The following is a 9267-nucleotide window of genomic DNA, read 5'->3' on the forward strand; positions in this document are numbered from 1 at the left end:
CTGGGTACACCTTCCTGGGCAAGGGAGTCCACAAGGGTGTGACTCACAGGGGAGCATTCAAGAATTACACCCACAAAATGTTTATCCACAGAGAGACCTGACCAATGTAGTAGCACAACTTTTTAAAGAAAACCTTGCCCAGCACTTTGGGAGGCCAAGGAGGGTGGATCACCTGATGTCAGGAGTTCAAGATCAGCCTGACCAACATGGTGAAAACCTGTCTCTACTGAAAATAGAACAATTAGCCTGGTGTGGTGGTGCATGCCTGTAATCCAAGCTACTTGGAAGGCTAGTGCACACCTGTAATCCCAGCTACACAGGAGGCTGAGACAGGAGAATCACTTGAACACAGGAGATGGAGGTTGCAGTGAGCTGAGAGCACACCATTGCACTCCAGCCTGGGAGACAAAAGCAAAATGAAAAAATGCTCATCATCACTGGCCATCAGAGAAATGCAAATCAAAACCATAATGAGATACCATCTCACACCAGTTAGAATGGCAATCATTAAAAAGTCAGGAAACAACAGGTGCTGGAGAGGATATGGAGAAATAGGAACACTTTTACACTATTGGTGGGACTATAAACTAGTTCAACCATTGTGGAAGACAGTGTGGCGATTCCTCAAGGATCTAGGACTGGAAATACCATTTGACCCACCCACCCCATTACTGGGTATATATCCAAAGGATTATAAATCATGCTGCTATAAAGATACATGCACACATATGTTTATTGCAGCACTATTCACAATAGCAAAGACTTGGAATTAACCCAAATGTTCATCAATGATAAACTGGATTAAGAAAACGTGGCACATATACACCATGGAATACTATGCAGCCATAAAAAGGATGAGTTCATGTCCTTTGTAGGGACATGGATGAAGCTGGAAACCATTGTTCTGAGCAAACTGTCGCAAGGACAGAAAACCAAACACAGCATGTTCTCACTCATAGTTAGGAATTGAACAATGAGAACACTTGGACACAGGAAGGGGAACATTACACACCAGGGCCTGCTGTGGGGTGGGGGAGGGAGGAGGGATACCATTAGGAGATATACCTAATGTAAATGACCAGTTAATGGGTGCAGCACACCAACATGGCACATGTATACATATGTAACAAACCTGCACGTTGTGCACATGTACCTTAGAACTTAAAGTATAATAATAGTAATAAAAGAAAAGAAAAAGAAAACCTTAAAAAACAATGAGATGGAAAAAAAGACATTTTGGATTTGTAATTGCCATGCTTTGCAAAATTTCCTGTGATCTCTTCTTCTTTTTATTTTTTTAATAAGGGGGAAAGTATATACAATCAACTTCTGTTTGTTAGAATTTCTTTATTACACTTTCTCCTTTGTTAACTTTCCAATCTCTTTTGTCCCAAGAGTATTCCAGTTAAATGTTAAAATGCCTGCAATTTGGGGGAAATTAAAAGATTTATTTAAAAATATTTTGTGATTGACTTTTCAAAAAATAAAAATAACTGAAAAAGGATGACTGTGTACACATAACTGTACTTCTTTGCTGGTATATAATATAATTGACTTTTTTTTCAATTTTGCTTTCATTCTAGGAGCTGGTTTCTTCTTTATCTACTTGGTACTTAACATGAAAGTATATAATAGTTATAGAAGGGACTCATTCATCACTCAGCCATCTCTGTCATATCTCAACTGCTACAACAGTGGTACACTTCTGCACATGCTATGAAAGAATCAGCGTAATCACTCTTTAAAATCATTAGGGATTAAACAAATAACAGTGAAGCACATTTTGGAAAACATTTGTTTTTCGTGTTGTAAACACAGTATGTCCTCACATTTACTTTAAGCTCTGTCCTTGAATTAATTTCATTTCTAATACATTTTAAAAATAAGAAAAACCTCGATGTCTGTCATTTAAAAACTTGTATTGATTTGTATGCATCTCAGTTTGTGTTTTTGTAAACTACCATTGAAAAAATCTTAAGATAATTACTGTATAATGGGGTAATTAATTAAAATAACAATGATAAAGACTAAAATTTCTAAATTAGTCTCAAACCATGTTAACCTTACTTTAATTCTCAAGCTGTAATTTCAAGCCAGAGAAGGAACTTAGAGGCATTCCATGTAAACGTCAATTTTGTGTGTGTGTGTTTTGTTTTGTTTTGTTTTTTAGGAAGAAGAGTGGCCCAAAAAATGATGAATCTTTATTGAAATCATATAACAGTGATTTTGTAATTACATAACTGATTTTTAAAATAATGTTGTCTCCTTTTGAACATTTTTTGAGATGCTAGAGAGAGGGGGTAAATGAAAATAGAAAGGATGAATAAAATGGAAATATTTAGAATACTTTTAAAGACACATAATTACTAAGTATTGTTTTAAAGGAAGAGAAGGTTGTTTATTCAGTGACAAAGAAATAGGATAGGAAGTCCTGGGGGAAATGGGACCTGGGAACCCCTAAGAGAATACTATATGTTTGTTCCATTTTGTAGCATGTAGGTCACATGATGTGGTGGCAAGACAGTTTTTGTTTGTTTTCCCCTTTGTGTTTTAAAGGAGACAAATTTGGGGGAAGAGACATTATAGTCGTTGATCTATTCATTCACTAAACATTTACTAAGCTACTGTTGTGTGATCAACACTGCATTTTGTTTCAGTCTAAAGAATGTACATATTATTTTGGGGGGACCATTTGTTTTACAATATTCATATACTTTACAAGCCAAAATATCACCTCATCTTGATCGCCGTAAACTGAGCACAGCTGTATGCACTATGTAAAGCTTAAACATTTTCAAATATATTTACTAAATTCAGTAGCATAGTTTCATTTACTATACCCAGAAGGCATACTGTCTAACTAGTCTGGGAATAGTTTCACGTTTCACTTTTTAATTGAAATTCAACAATTATTAAAACTGTTTTGGCTGGAGGACCAGCCAGTTGACCTAAGCTCAAAATCAGATCTCAGTAGGGAGACTATTTCTTTATTCCAAGCCAGAATGAAAAGAATCTCGGCCAAGTGTCCAAGTTAAAGGCAAAGCTCAAACAAACAAAAGCAATCACACTAAAAGGTGGTCCTGTATGATAGATGAATCTAAGGAGAACAAGCTTGAAAGAAAGATAAACTGGTTCAAAATAAACAAGAGCAGAACATTATTTTCTATAAACAACATCTACATTTCTATGTCACATGTTAGCCTGAAAAGGCTACAAATAATAATTTTATTTCATTTTTAGCTGAAATGTACTTTATAAGTGTGCATACACTTAGAGACTTAAAATTACTGACCATTCTTGGCATTTCACACTTACTTTTATCTTCCCTGTACCTCAAAGAAATACAAGGAAGCCACCTTTTAAATGATAAGACAAGTCACCACTGTTTTCAAGGCATGAATCAAAATTTGAGAGAAAAACTTAGCCCCTGATAAGTTTTATCAGAAATTATTTTATTAATTTGGATCTGCTTGAAAATAATCCTTACTGAACGTATACTATAAACTTTTATGTGGACGTCAATAAATCGAACAGAAATGATGTAAAAGTCATAGTTTCAAAAGAAAGAAAGAAGAGAGAGACTTGTTTTTTTTCCCATTCGTAATTCTCCTGTTCTTTCAAGTTCCCTTATTTACTTTGAGATTGTTACATTTTTCTTCCATTCCTACTGCTCCTCATCTATCATGCTCCTTTCTTATTTTATTTGAGACTACTACAATGTGTCTCTAATGGTTCTATTGCACTCAGTCTGTGCACTCAGAAACTGGCAAAGAGAAGCACCCAAAAATAGAAGAAACCCCCCAATCATGGCACTTCACTTCACATGAAAAAACTTCTTCATTTTCTGCCAAATGAAACCTGACTTCCCCGCCTGTCTTTCAGGCTTTCTACTGAAAACCCACCCCACATTCTCATGTCTCGCCATTCCTTACCTAGAATGAGCTCTTCTCTGCCCTGTGCCTTTCAGCACCTGTGACTTTATTCTGATAGTCCTTTCTGCTTTTTATCTAGTTCTATGAGTCCAACTCAAATTCTGAATCCTCCTGGAATTTACTCTAATTTATTTTCCTTTCAGTACTTCCCTGTTCTCAGAATGAGCTGTTCTACCTTGGCGCTCTCACATACTTGCTTCTGATGCTATGTGTCATGTGCAGAATTGTGTCCCAGATATTTTTCCAAGTCTCCCTGGTTTCCTTAAACAGTGACAAGCTCTGTGAGGTTGCAGGCTGCACTGTATCCAAGGCTCTCCACGTGCAGCTCCCCAGCAGCCTGCAACTGGCATGGATTGCCCTGCACCCTCCCCTCCAGGCACAGTTTTGGAATGTCTCTTCATTTCTATAAAGCTTATTTTTGAGATAAAATAAAATAAAAACCTGGGTGATAACTTATGATATGTTGGAGAGAAATAAAGAGGCAGATGTGGCAGAGATTACAAGGAAATGTCAGCATCTTATGTGGCAGGGTTTGATTTGGGGGACTGTAGAGAGTAGATAGGATCGAGAGGAATAACAAAACAGTAAGGAAGACTGTACCCACAGACCATAAACAGACAGGCAGGGAGACTTCACCATGCAGAAAAGAGGGGAGGTTAGGAGTAGTTTTGGTTATTCATAAATCAGATAATATGTAGTTTTAGATTTACTATTTCAATTCTGGTCACATAGCTTAAATATACATTGAGATATACTGAAGGAGTCCATAAATCTAAGAAACGACTGAAATATTTAAATACCTAGATAAAAATACAGGCATGGAACAAATTGGGTATTAAAAGTAATTGTTACCTAATTTACTTTTTTCAGATACTGTGCAATACTACTCTCAGTATCTGAAAAAGTTAATTAGGTAACAATTAAAATATGCTTTATGCAAATATATGTGCATTAGCTTAAAGTATCTACCTTGTCCTGACTTCAGTATGTTTTAAAAATGCAAAAATAAATATAATTTATTTGTATTTTTTATCTAAATACTTTTATTTACATTATTTAATTTGCTTCTTTATGTTCCACCTCCCATGATAATGATTGAGAGTGTCTTATATAGACATGTGCAATACAATAAAAGTTACCGAAAATAAATGAAGCACTTGGAACACAGACAATATAATGAAATTGAGCTAAGATTGTTTCACAAAGGACTTATTATAAGGTTCTGAATCATAAGTTGGTAGAAGGATCAAAATATGGCTCTGAACTTTCTAGAGGCTGGAACAAAGAGGGAAACATGATCATTAAAAAACTTACCAAGCATTCCTTGTCAAGAACGTGGAAAAGGAAAAGAAAAAAGAAACAATAACTTATCAAACACTTTGACTAGGTTCTCTCATTCAGTCTTCACATACTCCACACAGTGGGCCTGTCTTTCCAACCCATGGCAGGGATCAGTGGTTTTTCTGGAGCTGTTATGGAGGTGATTAGTATGTCGGAGTAGCTTCCTCTTTGTCCTGCACGAAGGAGGGAACAGTTGCCGTCTTTTAAAATGAATCTTTTCTCCAAGCAGAATTCAAAAAGAAGTAAAAAAATTAGGAAATATGAAAAAAACAGATCTGAAGGTATTGGAGAGGTAAAAGACAGGCATAAATATACGGTCAAGGTTTGAGAGATGAAATCTCACAGAAAGTGAGCCCAGTGTTGAGGATGTAATCTAGGGATTACATCTAACCTAAGGATGTAATCTAGATTCACAAGATTAGGGATGTACTCTAAATTCACAAAAGTTAATGTAAATTTGGAAGACTAAGAAGCCGTAAATAAGGGTATTTTGCTCAGAGTCTGCTAAAGAAGGCCCTACTAACCTCCCTGCCAGGCTTTGGGTTGGGATCTCAAAGTGCTACAACCTAGGAGTGAAACTGCCCTTGCAAAAATTATGATAGTGAGGGAAATCTGACAGAAAAATTATGACAGTGAAATTAATCTGACATAACTGACTCTGTCTTGCTTCTAACCTCCAAGCTGCCTTTGTTCATTCCTGGGCATAAGCCAAGCTAACTATGGGAGGAATTTAGTTTATAATTTAACTTTAAAACAAAGATGATAACAGCTCCTCCCTGAAATTAACTGCCTCCTTGCTCAGGTACTAAAACCACCTGTGTAAAACTAAAATTAGCAACAAGGTTAGAATTATAGTTCAGGAGTCCTGCAGCCAGAGGTTACAAGATTTGTAACCTTACCACTTGCTCCTGTAGATAACATCACTGTTGTAAAACCTAAGGTTGGTATTTTCTAGACCCTGCATTTTGATGGACTAGCTGGTGGTCCACCTGAACCAGTAACCAATACTAAGAAACAGGCTCATCTGGTCTTGTGACCCACCACCCAGGAACTGACTCAGCACAAGAAGACAGCTTTGACCGCCTATAATTTTATCCCTGACCCAACCAATAAGCATTCTCCATTCCCTAGCCTACTGCCTGCCAAACTATCCTTGATAAACCCTAGCCTCTGAGTTTTTGAATATATTTATTTGAGTAATAATTACACCCATCCTTTGACTTGGATAGCCCTGTGATTATTAAACTCTTTCTCTGCTGTAATATGGCTGTCTCAGTGAATTGACTTTATCTGTACAGTAGGCAAGAAGAGCCCATTGGGTAATAACAGGAGGGACAGTAATTCATAAACAGACTGGTCATAGCAGGGATGGAAAACCAGCTTTGGATCATCTCAATATATTATTAAATCAAAGCCATATGGTATTACTACTCCCCTGGCTTCCTTCCAGAAGCAAATATAAATCATCTCAGAAGAAGATAATATTAACTTAAGCTTAACATTATTTTTATAATTATTCAAATACAATGTCTGGAACTAAAAGAGAAATAATCAATATATGAGGAGACAAAATAATGTGATACAAGATAATATGAAAAATAATGTTATTTTGCAAGGAAAAATAATAGACAGTAGAAACAGGCAGGGAATGCAGATAATAGAATTATCAGATGCAGGCTTTACTATAGCTATGAAAAATATATGAAAGAAATAAAAGACAAGACTTTCCACAGAGAATTGGAAACTATAAAAGAAGTTATTTAAATTCTAGAACAGAAAATATAATACAAATTTAGAATTCAGTTGATGAAGCTGGACAAAGATTAGACATAGACAAAGACATAAAATATCCAGAATAAAAAATGGAGAAGTAAAGATGAAAATACAGAAAATCAAATGGAAAACACAGAGAACACAGTGAAGAAGTCTGAGGTCCCTGAAAAAGAGGCAAGAGAAAGCATGGAGCAGAAACAATATTTCTAGAGATAGTAAGTGGAAATTTTTTAAAAAGAGAGACTAATTTCAAATGAGTAAGTGTAAGATTGGCAACTGGGCAGTCGGTGCTGCATCCCCAGCCCGCCTCCATCGCCGCCTACAAACTGGTGCTGATCCAGCACAGCACGGAAGGGCGAAAGCGCGTGGAACCTGGAGAACCGCTTCAGCCGCTGGTACGACGCCGACCTGAGCCCAGGGGGCCACGAGGAGGCGAAGCACAGCAGACAGGCTCTGCGAGATGCTGGCTATAAGTTTGACATCCGCTTCACCTCAGTACAGAAGAGAGCGATCCGGACCCTCTGGACAGTGCTAGATGCCATTGATCAGATGTGGCTGCCAGTGGTGAGGACTTGGAGCCTCAATGAGCTGCACTATGGGGGTCTAACCGGTCTCAATAAAGCAGAAACTGCTGCAAAGCATGGTGAAGCCAAGGTGAAGATCTGGAGGCGCTCCTGTGATGTCCCACCACCTCCCATGGAACCCGACCACCCTTTCTACAGCAACATCAGTAAGGAACGCAGGTATGCAGACCTCACAGAAGATCAGTTAACCTCCTGTGAGAGTCTGAAGGACACTATTGCCAGAGCTCTGACCTTCTGGAATGAAGAAATAGTTCCCCAGATCAAGGAGGGGAAACGTGTACTGATTGCAGCCCATGGCAACAGCCTCCCGGGCATTGTCAAGCATCTGGAGGGCCTCTCTGAAGAGGCTATCATGGAGCTGAGCCTGCCGACTGGTATTCCCATTGTCTATGAATTGGACAAGAACTTGAAGCCTATCAAACCCATGCAGTTCCTGGGGGATGAAGAGATAGTGCGCAAAGCCATGGAAGCTGTGGCCGCCCAGGGCAAGGCCAAGAAGTGAAGGCCAGCGGGGAGGATACCGTCCCCAGGAACACCCTTCCTGCCCCTCTTGTCCCTCTGCCCCTCCCACCTGCACATGTCACACTGACCACATCTGTAGACATCTTGAGTTGTAGCTGCAGATGGGGACCAGTGGCTCCCATTTTCATTTTAGGCATTTTGTCTTCTGCACCCACTTCCTTCCTACAATCTAGTCAGAATAGCACTTCTAGAGCATAGGTTCTCAGTCCAAGCTGTGGAAAAGCTCCCCTTATCCAACAGTTTAAAGGTAGTAACTTGGGTTTTTGCGAGTTCTTTGTTTAATAAGGACTTGTGGGGAGGAACCATGCTAAGCCATGACCAATGAGGAGAAACAACAGAGCCTGTCTGTCCCCAGGAGCCAGTCCTCTGCTCTTCTTCAGTCAGGCCACTGCCTGGGTGCTCTAGTCATTCCAGTGGAACATGAATGTAACCTTCATGGTGATGTGACAACTGTTTCCTCCCTGACCCTAGAGGACCTGGCTCTAGAAGTTTGGGATCAATACTGAATTTAGTTATGTGTTATATTTACTTTTATTTAAAAAGTATAGTATATATAAATAATACAAAACAATAACCTTTCTGGGGTTTCTTGTGGCGGTTGAAATAGTCCCACATGTAGTCATCAGAAAATAAGCCATTCCTCATACCAGTATGGGATCAGTTCCTTGACCTCTTAAGGGCAGCAGTGCTTCCTGCTGGGTGTGTTAGAGTCCCTTCCTGCCTTGTTTCATGGCAGTGAAATGCCCCTTGGTCCTGTCCAAGTGTGTCTTTCACTGATTTCTGAATCATGTTCTAGTTGCTTGGCTCTGCCACATGGGTACAGTGTTCACCTGAGCATAACTGTACTAAATCCTTTTTCCAGATCAGTATAATAAAGGAGTGATGTGCAATTAAAAAAAAAAAAAAAAGATTGGCAACTGTCTGCTCAACAAAAACAATGAAAGCCATAAAATGAGGAAATAATATATTTGAACTGATGGGAGGAAGAAACACTAAAAAGAAAAACAAATACTCTTAACCCCAAATTCTATAACCAAAGAAGGTGATCATTATGATGATGAATACAGATTTAATGTACTCTCTATCAAAATCTCGACTTGCTTTTTTGTAGAAAT

The 9267-nt window shown here is 38.4% G+C and overlaps 1 pseudogene across 1 annotated transcript; it reads left to right on the forward strand.

The window, feature by feature from the left end:
* The first annotated feature begins 5373 nt into the window (after nt 1-5373).
* Nucleotides 5374-9043, forward strand: LOC117072241 (annotated as a pseudogene). Its single transcript, XR_004432730.1, has 2 exons — nt 5374-5412; nt 7331-9043. The product of XR_004432730.1 is annotated as a phosphoglycerate mutase 1-like (transcript).
* Nucleotides 9044-9267: the final 224 nt, after the last annotated feature.

This window comes from Trachypithecus francoisi, unplaced genomic scaffold, assembly GCF_009764315.1.
Source record: "Trachypithecus francoisi isolate TF-2019V2 unplaced genomic scaffold, Tfra_2.0 Lachesis_group4, whole genome shotgun sequence".
Taxonomy (NCBI): Eukaryota; Metazoa; Chordata; class Mammalia; order Primates; family Cercopithecidae; genus Trachypithecus; species Trachypithecus francoisi.